The 20,278-nt window shown below is 45.6% G+C and overlaps 1 protein-coding gene across 1 annotated transcript in view; it reads left to right on the forward strand.

Annotated features, from left to right (window-relative positions):
• LOC308235388 (cell adhesion molecule CEACAM21-like) overlaps window positions 1-20,278 on the forward strand; it is a gene marked incomplete at both ends in the record, with an annotated part of 33,000 nt that overhangs the window by 11,451 nt on the left and 1,271 nt on the right. The window lies entirely within an intron of this gene.

Raw genomic sequence — 20,278 nt, forward strand, 5'->3', positions numbered from 1 at the left:
TAATAATGACTAAAGATGTATATGATAACTTTTGTATTATTAATAATACTTTTTTATGTTTACTCTTTATAAGAAAGGATAGTAAGAAGCTAGGAAAATTCCTTGGCAAGTGGAATTAGGCAACTGAGACAGGTAGCTGAACAAACTGGCCAAGCAATTTACAGCCAGATACAGAAGGCCATCAGGATGGAAAGCCTGGGGTGCCTAGTAATTGGCCAAACTGGACCCAGGAAGGCTTTCCTTCCCTGTAACGTTGGTGATCATGAGGTTTAGACTGCCTGCCATGGTAGTGACCCATTATTAGAGACCACGACCCTTAAAAGGGACATCTGGGAAAGCTGATGAAAATTCTATTGAGATCTCCCCTGAGACCTCTGCTAAATCCCCACCTTTGGAAAGTAAATAACAGTGCTCAAGACAAAGAAGTCATTGTGTGTCCTCCTTGTGGCTCTCACCCCATCTTCTTTTTGTGTGAATTTTCTTTCTTTTAATCTCTATGAGGTCCCCATGCAGCTTGCAACCAGGGGAGGATTGAGCAGCAGCAGCTTGTGTTAGACTAATCCCATTGACCTGCCCCCCAAACCTTTTTACCCGTGAGCTTAGAGTAGCCCCACCTAGACTCACTTTATTCCCATGTTTCTAGAGAGCCCAAGCAGCCTTGCCTAGTCTCTCTGCTACTGCCTCTCTCCTAAGCCTTTCCTTGTTTCACTGTTCCAAGCTTTAAAAAACATACTTTCAATATCACCTGAACTCATGTTGTGAAATCTTTCTTGCATCAAGTCAAGAACCCATAACTGCAGGCCGGCCTTAAGCAAATCCATTCAGGACCTGGCTGCCTTTCAGGTAACATTTTGAAATTTAGAAGATATGCTATTGCAAAGGAAAGGAATGGAATGTGTTTGTTTTTAAGAGAATTTAAAAGTAAGAAGTTTTTCCTAATTAGTAGGTTATTTTAAAAAATATTTTTATTGATTTCAGAGAGAGGAAGGGAGAGGGAGATAGAGAAACATCAATGATGAGAGAGAATCATACATAAATTGGCTGACTCCCGCTCGTCCCCTGCGATGGATTGAGCTGGAAACCTAGGCATGTGTCCTAACTGGGAATTGAACTGTGACCTCCTGGTTCATGGGTTGATGCTCAACCACTGATCCACACTGGCTAGGCAAATTGGTTATTTATTTACTTACTTATTATTTTTTTAATATTACAAGCACTTCTATGCTTTTAAATAAATTTAAATTTTTTTATTTTTTAAAGTTTTACATGCGTTTTCCTTTCCTTTCGTTGACCTCTCCCCAGACACTTCCACCCACCAGCATATGCCCTCACCCCCCCTACTGTCTCTGTCCATTGGTTATGCTCATATGCATACATACAAGTCCTTTGGTTGATCTCTTACTCTCTCATTCCTCGTCTTTTTTCAATGGTTAGACATGATTCTATATCTCTGGTTCTATTTTTGTTCATTAGATTGTTGTTCATTATATTCTGCAAATGAGTGAGGTCATGTGATATTTATTTTTCTCTGACTGGCTTATGTCACTTAGCAGAATGTTGTCCCATTCCATCCCTGATGTTAAAAACGGTAATAATTATTTTTTTTTTACAGCAGCGTAGTATTTCATTGTGTAGATATACCACTTTTTCTAATCCACTCGTCTGCTGATGGGCACTTAGGCAGTTTCCAGATCTTAGCTATTGTAAATTGTGCTGCTATGAATATAGGGGTGCATATATCCTTTCTGATTAGTTTTTCTGTTTTCTTGAGATATATTCCTAAAAGTGGAATTACTGTATCAAATGGAAGTTCCATTTTTAATTTTTTTTTTGAGAAAACTCTATACTGTTTTCTATAGTGGCTGCATTCCCACCACCAGTGCATGAGGGTTCCTTTTGCTTCACATTCTTGCCAGCACTTGTCATTTGTTGATTTGTTGACAATAGTCATCCTGACAGGGTGAGATAGTACTTCATTGTCATTTGGATTTGCATTTCTCAGATGATTAGCGACTTTGAGCATGTTTTCATAAGTTGGTTATTTTTGAATGACTAAAAAGCAATAAACTAAGAAAAAGGGAATATGTAGAAAGTTAGTGGAAAAGAAAGGTGGAGAAAGATATTTTTTGTATGAATGCTAGAACCTGATTATGGGCATATGCTTACACTTTAACCTAGCAAGGATTACTAACTATACTAATTAAAATAGAAGCTTTACAAACAAGGCCCTCTATAACAGCTGCTGAGACATAGGAAATTTACTGATTAAACTCTCACTGTCTTCCTTGACTTTGGAATGTTGAGATGGTAATTGTAATTTATAGCATTGCATTTTTACAGCTTTGTTTCTGCATAAACCTTAAGATTATAGCTTCCAATTGCAAAGCCAGCAGCAATCAGATTAATAATGAATAGCACTTGAGTGTTTCCAATGGGAAATATAGGGGCCATAGTAAACGGGAACCCATCTCATGGTCAGATGATAATAATTGAAGAGTTGTATAAGTTGCCCTCAAACTATGAGTAAATGTCAGACTAGAGGCAAAATACAGAGAAATGAGACAGATAGCAAAGCTTGGATTATAGGTTAGTGCCGGGAGCCATAAAAGCAGTTCGGTCTTACTTCCTGGTCAGCGCTACTTCCTGATTAAGCAAGAACAAAGAAAGCCCGCGCGCCAAAGAAACCCGCGCGTGCCAAGGGCCAGAAGAACCTCCCACATCAGAAAAACCAATCAGCTAGGACAGATACCCAGTCCCCAACCAATCATCCCATGGCAACTCCTTATCCTACCCCTCCCCTCCTGAGTGCTTATATACCGCAACACTCGAATTAAAAAAACGAGGCTTGATCAGAACCTTGTCTTGCCTCCCTTCTTCGCGTTCCTTGTTTGTTTCATTCTCTTAGGTGGTTCCTGCGTGCCCTCGTTGTTGCCCCGCGGGCCGGGACAAATTGGCGCCCAACGTGGGGCACCCTCTGGACCCCCGAAGAGAACGTCTACTGGAGAAGCCCTGGCCAGGCACCCCCCCAGAGTTGCCGCGAGGACCCGCGAGTGAAGTCTCAGCACTAGATCGCCACGGTCCCACCCACCGTGAGACAGATCGGAGTAAGGTAGGTAGACGATTTTTCAAACAAGATTTCAGAACATTTCACCCCTTTTTGCTCGACTGCTATTATTGGCTCTCTTGGTCGATTCCTTCCTGCCCACTAATAAGCACTTACTTGCTGATTTGGGGAAGAGTGAAGGGTACCCATCTCCGGCTGTGAGAACTCTGATTCACTTGAATTAGTATCGTCGCCCGGCCTTCTTGTCGCGAATTCTCTCCAATTAGATCTACTCTTAAAACCTTGAGGTTGCTTTGAACAAAAGGTTGTTCACCTCACAGACTCAACAAAGGGAATTCCTACTCTTCTGACGAGGGCAAAAGGGGTCTTCCCGTCTGTGCGGATCCCTGTAGGTGGATTATACCTACCGACTGTTTCACGCAAGCAAGGGAGTAAAGGGTAGAGTCGAAAAGAGAGTAATTCCGCCTGAATCCCTGGGTTGACGGGAAAATTCAGGCTGACCTGGAACGGGGATTATACGTCCCAGAGGCTTACGTGGGGGAAGGGGTCACTCGGAGAGCCATCCAGCCGACCAATAATGGGGAATTCTTTGAGTACCCATGAAATGTTCCTTGACGGTGTCAAGATGTCCCTCAGAGTGCGAGGAATAAGGGTTAAAAGAAAAGACCTTAGGCAGTTCTTTGAGTTTGTTCATGATACCTGCCCTTGGTTCCCCCTAGAAGGAACTATTAATCAAAAACGCTGGGAACGGGTAGGAGATGCCCTACAGGATTTTTATCGGGCCTTTCGCCCTGAGAAGATTCCCGTTATTGCCTTTTCTTATTGGAACCTAATTCATGACATTCTAAAAATCCATTCTCAGGTCCCTGATGTTAAAGAGGTCATCAAAACAGGAGAGGAGATTCTTAAGGAAAACTCCTGTCCCCCCTTAACATGCCCTTCAGTCGTTATAGATCTCCCAGGAGAACCCCCAGGGACCCCTAAAGCCCAAAAACCTTTAAATATTAAAAAATAACCAGAAAAGCCACAAGAAAAAATCCCCAATATCTACCCCTCGCTTACCTTTAAAAAAGATTACTCGGATCACCTAACCCCCGAAGAACAAGAAACCTTAGAAGAGGAGGCGGCTCACTATCATAATGACCCTTGGCGCTTAACTGCCCTGGCGCTTCATAGACCTCCCCCACTATAATCCCAATTCCATAGTTCATCCTTCTCCTCTTCCAGATTTTAACTCCCGTCCATCTGACCCCATCAGACAAGCTAAAATAACCCTTGCTCGAGAAGTTTCTTCTTTAAAGGAAATTTTACAGCAGAAACGAGAGCATGTCCAACTTATTAAAGAAATTCAAGCCCTCGAGGCTGAGCTTTCCACCCTAAGTCCTACCCAACAGAATACTCCTCCCTCAACAAAATCACCCCCCAACAGACGGAAAACTAAAACTAAAGCCCCGCCCCAGGCTCTATCGGCTAAAAACAGACCCCTTCTCCTTGCCTTCCCGGTCACCTGCAGTCGCGGCCCTAACCCCCCCTTAAAAGATATAGGGGAAGAGGAAGAAAACTCCCCTGATGAAGATGATACTCCCCCAGACTCCCAAAATCCTGATCCAGACCCTACAGATAATGACTCTGAAACAGAGGACCCAGACCCCGAACCCCAACACAAGAATCAGAAATACCGTCGCCTAAACCTTAAACACATAAAAGATTTAAAGGCGGCGGTTACTAATTACGGGCCCACGGCTCCTTATACAGTAGCTATACTTGAAAGCCTGAGTGATCGCTCTCTAACTCCTAATGATTGGATCTCTCTAGCCCGAGCGACACTCTTGGGGGGTGAATATGTCCTCTGGAGAACAGATTTTGTTGAAAACTGCCGAGAAACTGCCCAATGCAATAGTGAAAGCAAAACTTCGCGTTCTTGGACGAGAGATAAGTTACTCGGCCGGAGTCCCTATTGTAAGACCCCCAGAGGGAGACCCTTACTCTATCCCACGGATCGACGGCAACCCCAATCATCCGCAGGAGGCGTCACATGATGCAAACAGCAAGAGGCTTTATTCCAGCGCGCTGGGGCTCAACTGGTAACTCACACGAGAGCAGAGGAGTCGAACCCCGAGCAGAAAGTCTTACAAGTATATATAGGCAAAAACTATACATCGGGGGGTTACACATGTGAGGGGGGAAGAGAGGACAAAGCAGCCAGGAAATTCCAACAGGGCTCGTTAATAACATGTTTAATGACAGGGCCTAAGTTTCCAGTCAACAGTCAGTCCCATCCGGTAATCTCATGTCCTGCTTTTCTTATCTGTCAGAGCACTATTTGCTCTGTCTGCTCTTAGCTCCGGGCTGTTTCCTGGGACAGGTTTAAGGGTCTTGTTCCCATCACTGGCGGAGGGGGAAGACCTTGGAGAGTTAAGATAAAACGGACAGCTGTAAAAAACTTTACTCTTTCAGTTAGGGTTTGCTTTTTTCCTGAAGCTCCATTTTCCATTGTTGCTTTTTAATCTCTGGAGTTAAGAAGTTCAGGATTTTCCCAGATAAGATAAAGTAAACAAAATTCTTTACCTTTCACTATGACTCCAATGAGGCACAGGCGGCCTTCCCCCCTGGGTTATTAGCTCAAATTCAAAACGCAGGCCTTAAGGCCTGGCGCCGACTCCCCCCAAAGGGCTCAGCCACAACCTCCTTGGCCAAGGTCCGACAGGGCCCTGATGAGCCTTATAGCAATTTCATCAGTCGCCTCACTGATGCCGCGGAACGGCTGATTGGCGAGGGCGAGAATGAGAGCACATTTATTAAACATCTTGCCTATGAGAATGCCAACCCGATATGTCAGGAAACCTTAAGACCGTACCGGTGTGGGAGCCTTTCTGATTATATCAAGTTATGTTCAGGGATTGGTACTTCCCACTCTCTTGGCCTAGCTATAGGGGCAGCTTTAAAGAATTTCGGCCCGGAAAAACAAAGAGCCTGTTATAACTGTAAACAACCCGGGCATTTTGCTCGCGACTGTCCTACAAAGGAGCCTCAGACGCCAACCCTCCAGAAACCCCCCTTTAACAACTCATCAGATCGAAAACCCCCTAGAACCCCCTGCCCACGCTGCCGGCGCGGTCTTCACTGGGCTAAGGAATGCTACTCTAAAATGGATATAGAGGGCAAGCCTTTACCACCAAAACAGGGAAACTTCCAGAGGGGCCAGTCCTCGGCCCCAAACCAGGGACTGAATCAGGGGGCTATCCGATTTGTCCCACAGACGCTACCCCCTCAATAGATCCTTCACACTCAGGAGTCAGTTCCCTCCTCCGGGCCACCCCCGGCAGTGCAGGATTAGACCTCTGTCCCACCGCCAAATATGTACTAACTCCCGATATGGGTCCACAAGCAATCCCTACAGGGATTTATGGACCATTACCTAAGGGCACCATGGGACTTATTTTAGGAAGAAGTAGCTTATCTATGAAAGGATTAGAAGAATATCATTACTTGCTCCTGGGAGAGGTGCAGAGAATGTACAGTTTGAATTTGAATTGCCATTGGCTTAGAGCAAAGAATATCCTTACATGGTATTTTTCCTGGTTTGTATGCTTAAAGAATGTGGTTTCTTGTTCAAATTAAAATCTTAGTTTGTATTTGGAATTTAAAATCTATAATAAGAAATGAAACTCCACTCCTGAAACAGCCTCTGGTGTGGAGAAATTCAATGGTGGCAGGAGAGGGCAAAGCTATCTGCTCTCCTACAATGAGATTACTTAAAAGTTTTCTTTAAAATTCATAAAATAATCCGCAGGAAGATTCTGATCTTGGCCAAATTGGGTGTTAGTTATAAAGAAAAAATTTGAGATCTGTCTTTTAAGCATGAAAAAATGTGGCCAGATCTGTTGCAAAAACTTCCCCTAAAGTAAGCAGGACGTAGGGGAAGGGAGAGACACGTGGCGATCCAATATAGACACCACTCCCCAAGAAAGCCACTATAAGAGGCCTCATATTCACCATCTTTCCTTTTTCCAGCTAATGAATTAAAGTTTTTACAAATTCATAAATGCATCGGGGATTTCTGTGCTCATGTAAAGTGAAAAGGCCAGTTTACAAACGAGTGCGCATAGTTTTTGAGCTGGGCTTGACACTTTTCTGTGTACAGAATAAAAACCCTAGAGATTTTAGCTTTAAAGATGGTGAAGATGAACTGGGAGACAAATTAAAGCTAGTTTCCCAAGGCATTTTAAGCAGCCCCTTTTGAAATTCCCACCCTGAGGCAAGTAACCAGCAGGAAATAAATAACAAGTTAGCATATGAATGGAGGATGCAAAAACTAGTAAATCATATATGAATATAAATATTTGTTTGATGGTTTTTTTCCATGTTAAAATTTCAAGGCCTTAACAGAGATGATTCTTGTAAAGCTCCAAGGGCCCAGAGTAATACAAGAAAATTATTCTCTCTTCTTAAAAGAAATCCTTTTAAAACATCTAATATACTTGAAATTACATGGTATTATTCTACAATGTCATTATAATTTTTGATATTTTACAAACAGCATATTGTACAATTAATCCAAACAAACTTAAAAAAATCTAAAATTTTTTTAATGTTTGGCAGCAATTTAAAAGGGACATGAAAGGATTCAATTCCTTCCACTGTGTGAAAGGCCCCTTGGGAAGGTACTTGAGCATTCTATATTGGCCCTTTTTGTCAAAAGGAACCCTCTTCTCACAATTCAATTGCCCACAGCTGTTGCTTGAGTTTTCAGTTCATTCTGAGGTTGAAACCTCATGTTGGATGGTACCCTAGATCTGTCTCTCGCACAATGGCGTGAGCTGGGCCCTCCCTGGAGAAGAAACCTGGGCTCCCCAAGATATATGATCAATGCCGGGGCCCCCCACCAGTGGGGGGATCCCAAGGCAGGTGCTGGACATGGAGGCCATAGAGGCATAGGCTACCAAGGAGACAGAACTGAACCTTACATCACCCTGCTTGGCCCCGGAGGATGGCTGGTTAGTCAATGACGGGTAAGACTCCTCAAGGGAGGGGCAACCTAAGACAGGCACAGTCGCAGGGGGCCATCAGGAGAGAACTTGGGGGTCAACAGAGGTGTGGCACAGATCCTCACCCCCCCAACATTAGAGGGGTTTGAACACTCGCCCCTTCTGAGGGAGGTCTCCTGCCCCATGGCTGCTTCGTGCTTCCCATGCCCAGCTCAGATTGGGACCCAGGCAACAAACAGATTTGGCCCAGCTAAGACTGAGACCCAGGCAACAGAGAAGTGGTTGATGGCAGCTGCCCTATACCTAAATCTAGCCTAAATCCAGGAGTGCTCAGGGCTTTCTCAAGGATGCATATAATCCTTTCCATTAACTAAAATTGTTGTTAAAGTATTTAATTTGACAGTAAAATAGTCAAGTTTTCAGATTAATTTAAATTGGCTAAATGAAATAAGGGAATATTCAAGAAAATCTAATTGTACAAAAGGCTGTTCCTAAAGTATTAACCAAAATTTCTATTTGTAGTTCATTTCATGGTAAAATTGCTTAACATGCAATGAACCTAAAGCAGTCATATTTTTGTGCAAAAAATTAAAATTTAAAGTTATCAAGACTGCATTATATATTTTCCAAAAGCCTCCTAATAATTAAATAAAAAAAGGGGGGATAGTGGAGTAATATTATGTAAGGAAAAATACCTTGTAAGTAAATTACATCTAGAAAAATTTTTATTTTGAAAATTAATTTTCATTTGTTATGCTAACAGCAAGATACCCATGAAAAGCACACATGGTGTCAAAATAAGCCAAAGGAAAATTAGTTGGGCAAAAATAAAAAGGATCCCAAGTCAAATTTATAGAAAAGACACCTTTATTAACTTTTGGTCGAGAATATGTTTGTATATTTTCAGAAAAAAAAACCACAAAAAACTCCAGGACCATGTGGATTCCTGCAACAGAGAGGAATTAGCAGGAAATAATTCAGCCATGAAGACAAGAGGAGACGGCATATGCTGAGGGGCTCTTCTATAGGCCCTACCTGCAACCTAAGACAGGCACTGAATCAGAGCGATTCAGTTAAGCCGATGACGGGTAATGCAGGCGTTAAACCAGGTATCCCGAGTCTCCCGACCTAAAGACAGGCGCAGCCACCACAGGGAAGGCTCTCTAGCCTTAATTCCAGGCTCTACCTCTCCTCCCCGAAAGATACTTGTGGGCTTGGGAAACCCACGGGAGGAGCCGGGTCACTACTCCTTCTCTCGGTTAAAGCCCACTCCCGCTTAAAAACAGAAAGGGAGGAGATGCCGGGAGCCATAAAAGCAGTTCGGTCTTACTTCCTGGTCAGCGTTACTTCCTGATTAAGCAAGAACAAACAAAGCCCGCGCGCGCCAAGGGCCAGAAGAACCTCCCACATCAGAAAAACCAATCAGCTAGGACAGATACCCAGTCCCCAACCAATCATCCCATGGCAACTCCTTATCCTACCCCTCCCCTCCTGAGTGCTTATATACCGCAACACTCGAATTAAAAAAACGAGGCTTGATCAGAACCTTGTCTTGCCTCCCTTCTTCGCGTTCCTTGTTTGTTTCATTCTCTTAGGTGGTTCCTGCGTGCCCTCGTTGTTGCCCCGCGGGCCGGGGCAGGTTAGAAATAATCCAGACTGATTTTCTTAGTGAAGGCCCATGGAACCTGCCTGCCTCCCATTTACCTGCTTTTCACTTTTGAGAAAATTCAGCCTTGACTCCCATCCAAGGTTACAGTCTTGGCCCATCCCCAATGGTCCGTTGTTCAGCAAGACAAATGTTTACACTAAGGCTTCCTAGAAATGAGCCTCCTTAGCCCTGTGGGAGCACATTATCCAATCCAAATGTTGGTCATTAATGCATCCTTTAGATTGACTTATGACCAAAATTTCAAAGTGTTGACATAAAAGGGCCCCATACTCAACCTGACAAGCTCAGGGGAGGCCTGCGGTGGGACTTACAAACTCAGAGATCTACAGTGACTACATAGGGTGATCTGAAATGAAAATGTTCTAAACAAAAGCGAGCCGTGGTGGGTAGTCTTCTCTTACGCTAATCTGTTCCCTAACAAAGGCCCATCTTTAGTTTAACGGAGCCTGTCTACAGTAGCATACCTATGGAATGTTTGTGTAATTTCTTTATTTCCAGACTTCCTACTGCACTGCAGAACCCCTCATTGTTGTTGTCATGGTATTAATTATTAACTGTTAACTATTCTGCACCCACCCATGTAAAATTAGTATGTGTCTACTTGTTTTACTTTTTATCCAATCTCAGAGATTTCCCCAATTTGCTTTCTCCCTCCTTCTAATATTTCACCAATGGATTTCAGGTAACCCTTTATGCCTTCTGCTTTGATTGTAATGTATAAAATAAGAAGTAAAAGTCCCATTTTCTGAAGGATTTTCTCAGTCCATTGAGTTTTGGCTTTCCAGCAATTCTCATCAGTTTGGCTCAAATAAACTCATAAAAATTATCTACAGATTTAAACACTTCTTACATTGGCAACCAAAAATTCCTACACACTTTATGTACCCTCATCTCCTGAGGCAATTTTAGCTTCTAAGCAAGGTTTTGTTTATTTTTTTATTTCTTTATTTATTTTTATTGTTTAAAATATTACATATGGTAGAACATATATCTCCTTTTTTTCCCCATTGACCTTTTCTCAGCCACCCCTGCCCCCTGTCACATGCCCTCATCCCATCACCCTCCAGTGTCTTGTGTCCATTGGTTGTGCTGATATGCATGCATACCAGTCATTTGGTTGATTTCTTTCCCCCTCTCCCCAACACTTTGCATCATTCCTGTTTAATTTGAAAGTCTGTTTGATGCTTTACTGCCTCTGCATCTATCTTTTTTTTCATCCTATATAATAAAAGAATAATATGCAAATTAACCATCACTCCGTTACACCCACATGCCACGCCCACCAGCCAATCAGGAGATAATGTGCAAACAAACCCAACCAAGATGGCTATGTCCACAGAGAGCATGAGGTAGGCTTGGGTTTCCCCGGCGATGGATGAAGCCAAGCTTTCTGCCTGCCCTTGCAGGCCCAAGCCTCCACTCAAGGCTACAAAGTTTCAATGATAGAAGATACATAATCCCAAACAGAAATGGCGGCAGCCACAGGAGAAACCAAGATGGCGGCATAGGTAAGCACCTAAACTGCTGCCTTGCAAAAAAATTTCAAAACTACAACTAAAAGAGAGAACGGACACCATCCAGAACCACAGAAAAAGCTGGCTGAGTGAAAATTCTACAACTAGAAGAAAAGAGAAAAACTCACAGAGAATTGGAGGTACGGCAAAGGGTCTTTGTGCTCACAGAGAGGAAGGGTGGCTGAGAGCCTGGCTGACTTTCTCTGACGGAAGGGGGAAGGAAGCCCCCGGCTGCACTGAACCCCAGTTCTGACTGCACTGAACCCCAGTCCTGGGCAAAACCCCATGGACCCAGGCTCATACAGGGGGAGTCTGGACTGTCAGGTAGAGAGAAAGGCACCCGGAGACTCAGAGACCCTGGGGAGACCCGGGGGAGCCCTGGCAGGCAGGGGACTGAAGGCGCGTGTGCCAGTGTGCACAAAGGCTGCGGAGGTTGCCACAGGCTTTCCCTAGCAGAAGGGAGTAGGAAGCTCCTGATTGCACTGAACCCCAGTTCTGACTGCACTGAACCCCAGTTCCAGGCGAGCCCCTGGGGACCCACGCTCTTACGGGGGGAATCTGGACTCTTGGGAGCTGGGGAAGGCAGAGTTCTGGTGGTGCGTGCGTGCCAGTGCGCACAAAGGCTGCAGAGGTTGCCACAGGCTTTCCCTAGTGGAAGGGAGTCAGAAGCTCCTGATTGCACTGAGCCCCAATTCTGACTGCACTGAACCCCAGTTCCAGGTGAGCCCCTGGGGACCCACACTCTTGTCAGGGAATCTGGACTGTCGGGCAGAGACTGGGGAGCCGGGGAAGGCAGAGGTCTGGAGGCGCACACGTGCAAGGGCAAGGCTGACTGGAAGCCAAGACTGTCTGCTCCGCCCTGAGACTCCACACCATCCAAGCTGAGCACAGAGGCTATTTCAATTTGGCAAGTCTAATCCTATAAGGCTGTCTCCAGCACCGAACTTCTCCCAGCGTAGACACAGCTGATCCTTACAGCCAACTGGCCTGGAGGTCAATTCCTCCCAGTGATACCAACAACAATCAAGACTTAACTACAACAAGGCTGTACACACAATCCACAAAGGGGTGCACCAAGAGTGTCCACCTCAGGTTAACTGGGGAGGCTGACCCACTGGGCCATATAGGAAACCTAGCACACAAATCTACCCTACCAACTCAGGGAAGCAGTGAAAATGTGGCGTCAAAGAAACAGATCACAAAGGAAAGAAATGGAGGAAAACAAACGACTGGATATAGAATTCAAAACCACGGTTATAAGGCTTTTTAAGAATATCCTAGAAAAGGCTGATAAATATAACGAGACCCTCGAAGATATGAAAAAGGACCAACTAGAAATTAAACATACACTGACAGAAATAAAAAATATTATACAGAGACCCAACAATAGACTAGAGGAACACAAGAATCAAGTCAAAGAATTGAAATACAAAGAAGCAAAAAACACTCAACCAAACAAGCAAAAAGAAAAAAAAATCCAAAAAGTTGAAGATAGCTTAAGAAGCCTCTGGGACAACTTCAAGCGTACCAACATCAGAATTATGGGGGTGCCAGAAGAAGAGAGAGAGCAAGATACTGAAAACTTATTTAAAGAAATAATGACTGAAAACTTCCCCCACCTGGTGAAAGAAATAGACTTACAAGTCCAGGAAGGGCACAGAACCCCAAACAAAAGGAATCCAAAGAGGACCATACCAAGACACATGATAATTAAAATGCCAAGAGCAAAAGACAAAGAGAGAATATTAAAAGCAGCAAGAGAAAAACAGTTAGTTACCTACAAGGGCACACCCATAGGATTGTCATCTGATTTCTCCACAGAAAGTATGCAAGCCAGACGGGAGTGGCAAGAAATTTTCAAAGTGATGAATAGCAAGAACCTACAACCAAGATTACTCTACCCAGCAAAGCTATCATTCAGAATTGAAGGGCAGATAAAAAGCTTCACAGATATGAAAAAGCTAAAGGAGTTCATCACCACCAAACCAGGATTACATGAAATGCTGAAGGGTATTCTTTAAAAGAGGAGAAAGAAGAAAAAAGTAAAGAAAAAAATTATGAACAACAAATACATATCTATCAACAAGTGAACCTAAAATTGAAGTGAATTAAAAACCTGAGGAACAAAATAATCTGGTGAATATAATAGAATCAGGGGCATAGAAAGGGAGTGGACTGATAATTCTCAGGGGGAAAGGGGTTTGGGGGCGGGGTTCAGGAAGAGACTGGACAAAAATCATACACCTATGGATGAGGACAGTGGTGGGGAGGTAAAGGCAGAAGGTTGGGTGGGAATCGGGTGGAGGGAAGCTGTGTGGGGAAAAAGGAGTAACAATTGTAATAATCTGAATAACGATTTATTTGAAAAAAAAAATAAAAAGAAATGGCAGCAGCCATGGAGATGGAAAAAGCAGGAGGCTGGAGTTGCCCCCGGTGATGGAGAAAGCCAAGCTTTCTGCACACCCTGGCTGGCCCAGGCCTCTGCTTAAGGTTACAAAGTTTCAATTGTAGAAGATACATAAATTAAAAAAAAAAAAAAAAAAAGGCTGCCCCCACGGAGCACGCAGAAGGCTTGGCTCTGCTCCAGGCTACAAAGTTTCAATTGTAGAAGATAAATAAACCCCAGATACCAGGGCCTCCTCTTGGGTCGCCAGGGGGCATGGCCGGCCTGCAAACCACCTTAGGCCCCTTGCCCAGGCCGCCCACGCCCCAAGGGAACCCCCACCCTGATCTGGGACACCATTCAGGGCAAACCAGCTGGCCCCCACCCGTCCACCAGGCCTCTATCCTATCTAATAAAAGAGTAATATGGAGATAGACCATCACTGCAACACACAAGATGGCTGACCCCATGTGGTCAAAGATCCTGCTCCCATGTGGACACAAGATGGCCAACAGGGGAGGGCAGTTTTGGGCAACCAAGCCTGCAGGGAAAGGCAGTTGGGAGGGACCCAGGCCTGCAGGGGAGAGCAGTTGGGGGGGACCAGGCCTGCAGGGGAGGGCTGTTCCCTGGGTTCCATAGTTGTAGTTTTTCAGGCTCTTGGTAACATACAGTTTCCCTTTCAAGATGGAGTGTCCTCCATGTCCGATCTGGTCGCTCCGGGAGGGAACCCAGCAGCAGTGGGGGCTGCCCGCTGAGGGGAACCCCGTCTGGCTGTCCCGCACAGTTTGCTGGAGCATAGCTGTCCATCAACTCACCAACAAACACTCCCCATGCGTCATACACTCTCCCTTTGTTCTCTCACTCACACTATCTTACAGTCTGCCTTCCCGTCAGCAGCCATCTTCCAACAATGTACTGTCACAATTTTTAACTGGTATGACAGTACACTTCTCACCAGGCAACACTTGGTTGTGCGGTTTCCTGGAGCACTCCTTGCTCAGGGCTTATTCCCTTACTTGGGAGAAAAGAGGAACCAAAAGACAGAAAGGGGACCGAAACCGGTTTCTGAGCGTCTTCCCGACCGCACAGCCAGCTCGGGGAGCAAGGCTTTGTCTTTGTGGTGACCTACCCTTACCTTGCATGTATCCAGAGGCCTGTCAGAGTTTCTTCATCACCACAAAAGACACTCTTAACACCCTTATAAATCATAAAATTCCAAGTATTTTTGTTGCTCAGTTCAAAGAACCAGGAAATAACACCAAATATCTTTCTATGATATCACATAGGGAAATTTAAGTTTTTTGAGGTGGGATCACTTGCCTAGAGTCCCACAGCCTGAATGAGGACTCAGACATGCCATGTATTGGGACATGGCATTTATGTTCCACCCTTTTCCATGTTCCCTCCTATATGAGGTAGACTGAAAGGTTAAATACTCCATTTCCCCAGGTCCTTGTGATTAAGAATCCAGATGTGAATTAAACTCAGCCTCTGCGATGCACTTGTGTGTAATTTGGAAGCTGGAAAGAAGATGGGTCTCTTATTTCTATTACTGTGTTGACTGATGGGTGGCCTCTGGCAGACACAACTAATTCTTTACCTGTGGGAGGGGGCTGTGCCATCATGACCTTAAAATACAATTTCCAGTGGCAACTCTTTAACTTCCATTTCTCTAGCCCTTTAATAATTTTATAAGCACTTAATTTTTTGTACGAAAGACTTTTCTACACAAATGTTTATAGAATGTTTGTCTGAGAGCCTTTCTCTCCTTACAAGATAAATTTCACGAGTGCAGGCCCCACGTATTTACTGCTCTCTGTGGCGTTCCCAGGGCCCAGCCCTGACCTGAAATAACACAGATACTCAATAAACACTCATTAAATGGATGAAGGAAACCATATAATGGAAGCCGGTCACCCTGTGTGACACTTGCAGTCAGAACATGTTCCTTATCCACACGAAGGCCTTGGTGTCAGCTTTGGAGGAGGCCACAGCCCCTTTTTATACGGGGATGTCCCAGTGTGAGGTGTGTACCCCAATTACTGTCAGGAAAGGGGGACAGGAACCTCCTAACAGTGAGGGGTCAGACCAATCTGATATCATTGCCAGGAAATCACAGCCCTCTCCACATCTCATCTCTTCAGGGCCTGGAAAGCAGCACATGTTCTCCCTTTTATCATAGACCCCTGACTTGGCACACATTCTGGATTCTCCATCCCAGGTAGAGTTTCTACAAAGGCAGGAGAGTGCTCACCCTCACCTCAAGGAAATTAGGGGATGACTCCCCATCCCCAAGGTCCCTGGTGTGAATACAGCTGGCTGTGGCCCCTAAAGACATCTCACCAGCACACTGTGTCCTGGGGAACAAGGGGAACTTCCTCAGGAGGATGGGAAAGGAGAACCCAGGATCTGGGCTTGCTTCCATCTCAGAGGTCCTGAGGGTCCCACGTGGGATCCCCTCCCCTAACAGAGGAACCCACAGAATCCCCTGGTTGACACTTCATCTGGAGATGCTCCAGAACCTGGGCCCTGTGGGGAGCCCTAGAGCAGATGACAGACAGGGACACAGAGGACTGGATGCAATACTGTGATGGGAAACACAGAGGGCATTTTGGGGATCAACGATCCAGGCCAGCACCCTACCAAAAGAGCCCTCACCAGGCCATGGCTTTGAAAACCTGGAACAGCACATCCTCCTGAAACAGCATATCCACCAGAGGGGACAGCTTTCTGGACACTGGACTCATAAAACTCTGGACAAAGCCAGTCCTTTCTCTGGGCCCAGCAGGCCCTGTTATGCAATCAGTAGGTATGAGACACACAGGGAATGTGCCCTGGATGCTGGCTCTTAGTGTAGAGGTCAGAGTTCACCTCTGTCCAGGGCTCACAGTGATCTCCCACCATCTGGAGCCTGGTCAGCATTCCTAGTGCAGTACCTGACATTGCCTGCAGGTCTCTTCTTGCCTTATAGGGGGCGATATTGAGAAGCACCTACAAAACACAGGAAATACACACTTGACCTGGGCTTTGGTTTTCGAGGTGCAGAATCAGACCTATTTCCATGCCCCGACTAGCAGATTTTTCTGGGCCTCTCAGTCTTGCCTGTGCTGTCCCACCTACTCTTTCCAGAATCTGTGAAAGAAAAAGGAGCTGTGCAAGAATCCTGATAAGCCCAGGGGGCCCCAGGGCAGGCCTGACAAGCTCACTGAAGCACAGTGTGGTCTGATCACAAATGCCTAACTGGGCAGGTGATGGCAGGTAGTCATGTCACAGGCCAACAGCTTCCTTAGCAAATGTCAGACTTTACGTTAAGTGAGCCCTTTCCCTGTTCTAATGCATTTTGGATAACATACCTTTGACATCACATACCTCTATCAAATTTTCTTTGCTGGACCCATTGAAAGCAGAGCCTGTGGTGCCAGAATACAAGACCACAGAGAGCTCATGTTGCCTGGTTCCCTGCACAGCCTCTATATGTGCTGTAATGTTAACTATCCTGGACACTCCAATGTAAAAATAATACGTGTTTTTCCATTCTGCTTTTTATTTTATTTAGAAATCTCCCTGCTATCCTTTCTCTCACTTTCCAATAGATTTCATGCAACTTTTTTCATCTTCTCCTCTGATTATAATGTATAAAATAAGCCACAAAACTGCTGTTTTTCTCAGTATTTGAGATCTTGCTTGCAGTCATATGACATCAATTCAGCTAAAATACTCATAACAATCCTCCATAGGTTTGGATATTTCTTACTTTGAGACGGTATAGGGGCAGCTGCTTTTTCAGGGATCTCTATGTTGCTCCCCAACTCATACCTGGAACCACAGATGGGCAAGATGACATGACTTCAAAAAAGTCCACCAGGCAGAGGACAGAGGCTGCCCGAATATTCAGGAAGGACATAGACAGGGTACCACAAAGAGAGGGAGGGTCTCCTTGAAAACATTCCCCAAGGACCTTGGAGCCCACAGCCACCTGAGCTCATACCACAGTCCTTGCTTCACAATTTACCCTTCACACCTGGAAACTGCATGTCCTCCTGATACCCGTGGTGATGGGGTCTCTGTCACTGGAAACAATGGCCAGGCTGGTGACAACCTGAGAAAGACGGAGGTCCCTCTGCAGTCTTCACCTAGCTTGACCCCTTCTCACAGTGAGTCACCTCTGTGGCCTTCCTGCTGGGAGAAAATACCATGTTCCCAGCACATTTGAGAACAGAGGGAAGACCGGGTGCCCAGCTGGGTTTCTGGGTCACAACCAGAAATAATCCCCAGTTTGGGGCCTGTGGGACTCTCTGTGTGGTGCTGACAGACGCAAGATCAAGATGAAGCAGAGGCCAATGATGGGGTGAGGGGGTCACGCCCTCAGGAGGACATGTGCTCTCATCTGCCTTGCCATTGCAAGTGGGCTCCACAGGCCAGTAAGACCCACCTCCCCTGAGACCTTGTCAGATGCAGAGTCTCTGGTCCACTGAACACCTGCTGAGTCAGATTCTGCATTTTAAGAGGATCTTGAGACCCTCCCTGTGCACAGGAGAGGGACAGGGCCCCCCCATCCTCACATCATAGCGTGTCATCCTGGCATCCATGTAAGCTGGGCAGCTGCTGAGGCAGCCTTTCTAAAATGACACCTAGGCATACAAGGTAGAGCCGGAGCATCCCTGTGACAATATTCCTGAGAGGGGCCCAGACCTCTTATTCTGAGGAAAAAAACGAATGTGCACTCATAGGGAACTGTGGAGAATGACCAGGAGATGGATGCCCCAGGCCAGTGCTTTTGTGGGCATGGGTCTGTGCATGTGTATGTTTGTGTTTGTATGTGTGTGTGTTGTCAGAGGCTTCAGCATTTCCAGGAAACCAAAATATAGAGTAAAGGTAAACTGAAAGGGGTAACATAGTTGGCAAAAATGAGGGGAGAGAGAGGGATGGTCCGGGGCCTGACCCCGCCCTGGCCCACATGACCAGGGAGGTTATTTTGCCCCAGGAGGAGGCTCAGCACACAAGAAAGAGAGACAGCACATCCAACCAGTTTGGACAGACGTGCCTGGGAGTCTTACTGGACCTTTAGTTCTTCTCCCAGAGGGAGGGACAGAGCAGTCAGCAGTCACCATGGAGTTCCCTGCAGCCTCTGCCCACAGAGGACTTGTCACCTGGATGGGGCTTCTGCTGGCTGGTAAGGAGGGAACAATCCCTGGGAATGGAAGGGAGGTTGGGAGTTCGATAGTGGAAAGAACTCCTGAGGAGGACAGCACTCTGGGAGGGGAGGAAGGGCTTCTCTTTGGACCTGAGTGAAAGGACAGGGGCCCAGAGTAGGATGAGACAGGGGGCTCAGCAACAGGAAAATCTCATGATGTGGAAGTGGTGAGGGACAGGAATACCTCAATTTGCTATTCATTTGCTAAGTTATTCATCACAGAGTTTTGAATATTGACAACTGACCACAGTAATAACAATTTATTTCAGGTGATAGCACAAACATTTTAACCAGGGGTGCTAAACATTGTCCTCACCAATAACTACAAATATGGGAAAATACAACATGGGACATGGTCACGCCTGGGAACACTCATTCATGCACCCACAGGTGTTTGCAGCCTATTGCAGGCACTGGGGGGCTCAAGATCACAAAATACCCTGCCCACTTGCAGCTCACACTGCATTGGAGAAAATAGACAAGAAGTGATCTACTTGTGACATCCGGTACCCACAAGTGCCCAGAAATGCACAGAGGGGGGACAGGTCAGAGAGGAAGATAGAGGGTCATTAGAGGACGTGGTCAGGGAAGGTATTTCAAGAAGGCCGCTGAGTGTCAACAGGGATCTGAGGGCAGTAAGGAGGACAGCCACAAAGAGATCTGGGAAAGAGAATTAAAAAAAAAAAGCATAGGTTCTGAGGTGCTGAAGCAATGTTGGACATGTTGCTCACCTTGACCAAGGAGATGCACACACGAACTCAAACACAGACCAAGTCTGAGAGATGAAGAGAAATGCCTCATGTCTCCATCCCAATACATAGATCAAAATATTGATCAATTTCTCTCTTCCCTTCTAGACTTCCTCTTAGCCTTCTGGATCCCAGGCACCACTGCACAATTTGGTATTGTCTCAAACCAAGCTGTTGTAGGGCAGGATGTGATTCTACGTATCGAAAATATTCCTCCGGATGTAATAGGCTTCATGTGGTACAGGGGAGGAGACATGAACTACTATAATTTTATTGGGTCTATTGAATTGAGTATAAGTCAATATATAACAGGGCCAGAATACTGTGGTCGAGAGACAGTAAACTCTGACGGATCCCTGATCATAAGAAAAGTCACTCCGAGGGACCTAGGAGTCTACACGGTAGCAGCTGTTCTTCCCAATTCACAAAGAGAAACAGCATATGGAGTGCTCATTGTATACCGTGAGTCATTGCTCTCTGTCCTCTAGGTGTCGGGTGGGGTGAATTCTACTTCACACACAGGACTGCCAGCCCTGGACTCCCCGCCATCCCCCTCTGCATCATGTACCAGCTGGGTTTGGGCATTTAGTGCAGGACACACACAGTGGAGACAAACTAACTAAGGTCAGAGTTCCCTTCCCAGATTCCAGCCCCAGAGACACTCACCACAGAGAGAAGGACCAATTTGATGGGAGTGAGTCAGCACAGGGAGACCAG

This window comes from Plecotus auritus (genome assembly GCF_963455305.1).
Source record: "Plecotus auritus genome assembly, chromosome: 10".
In the NCBI taxonomy this organism is placed as follows: Eukaryota; Metazoa; Chordata; class Mammalia; order Chiroptera; family Vespertilionidae; genus Plecotus; species Plecotus auritus.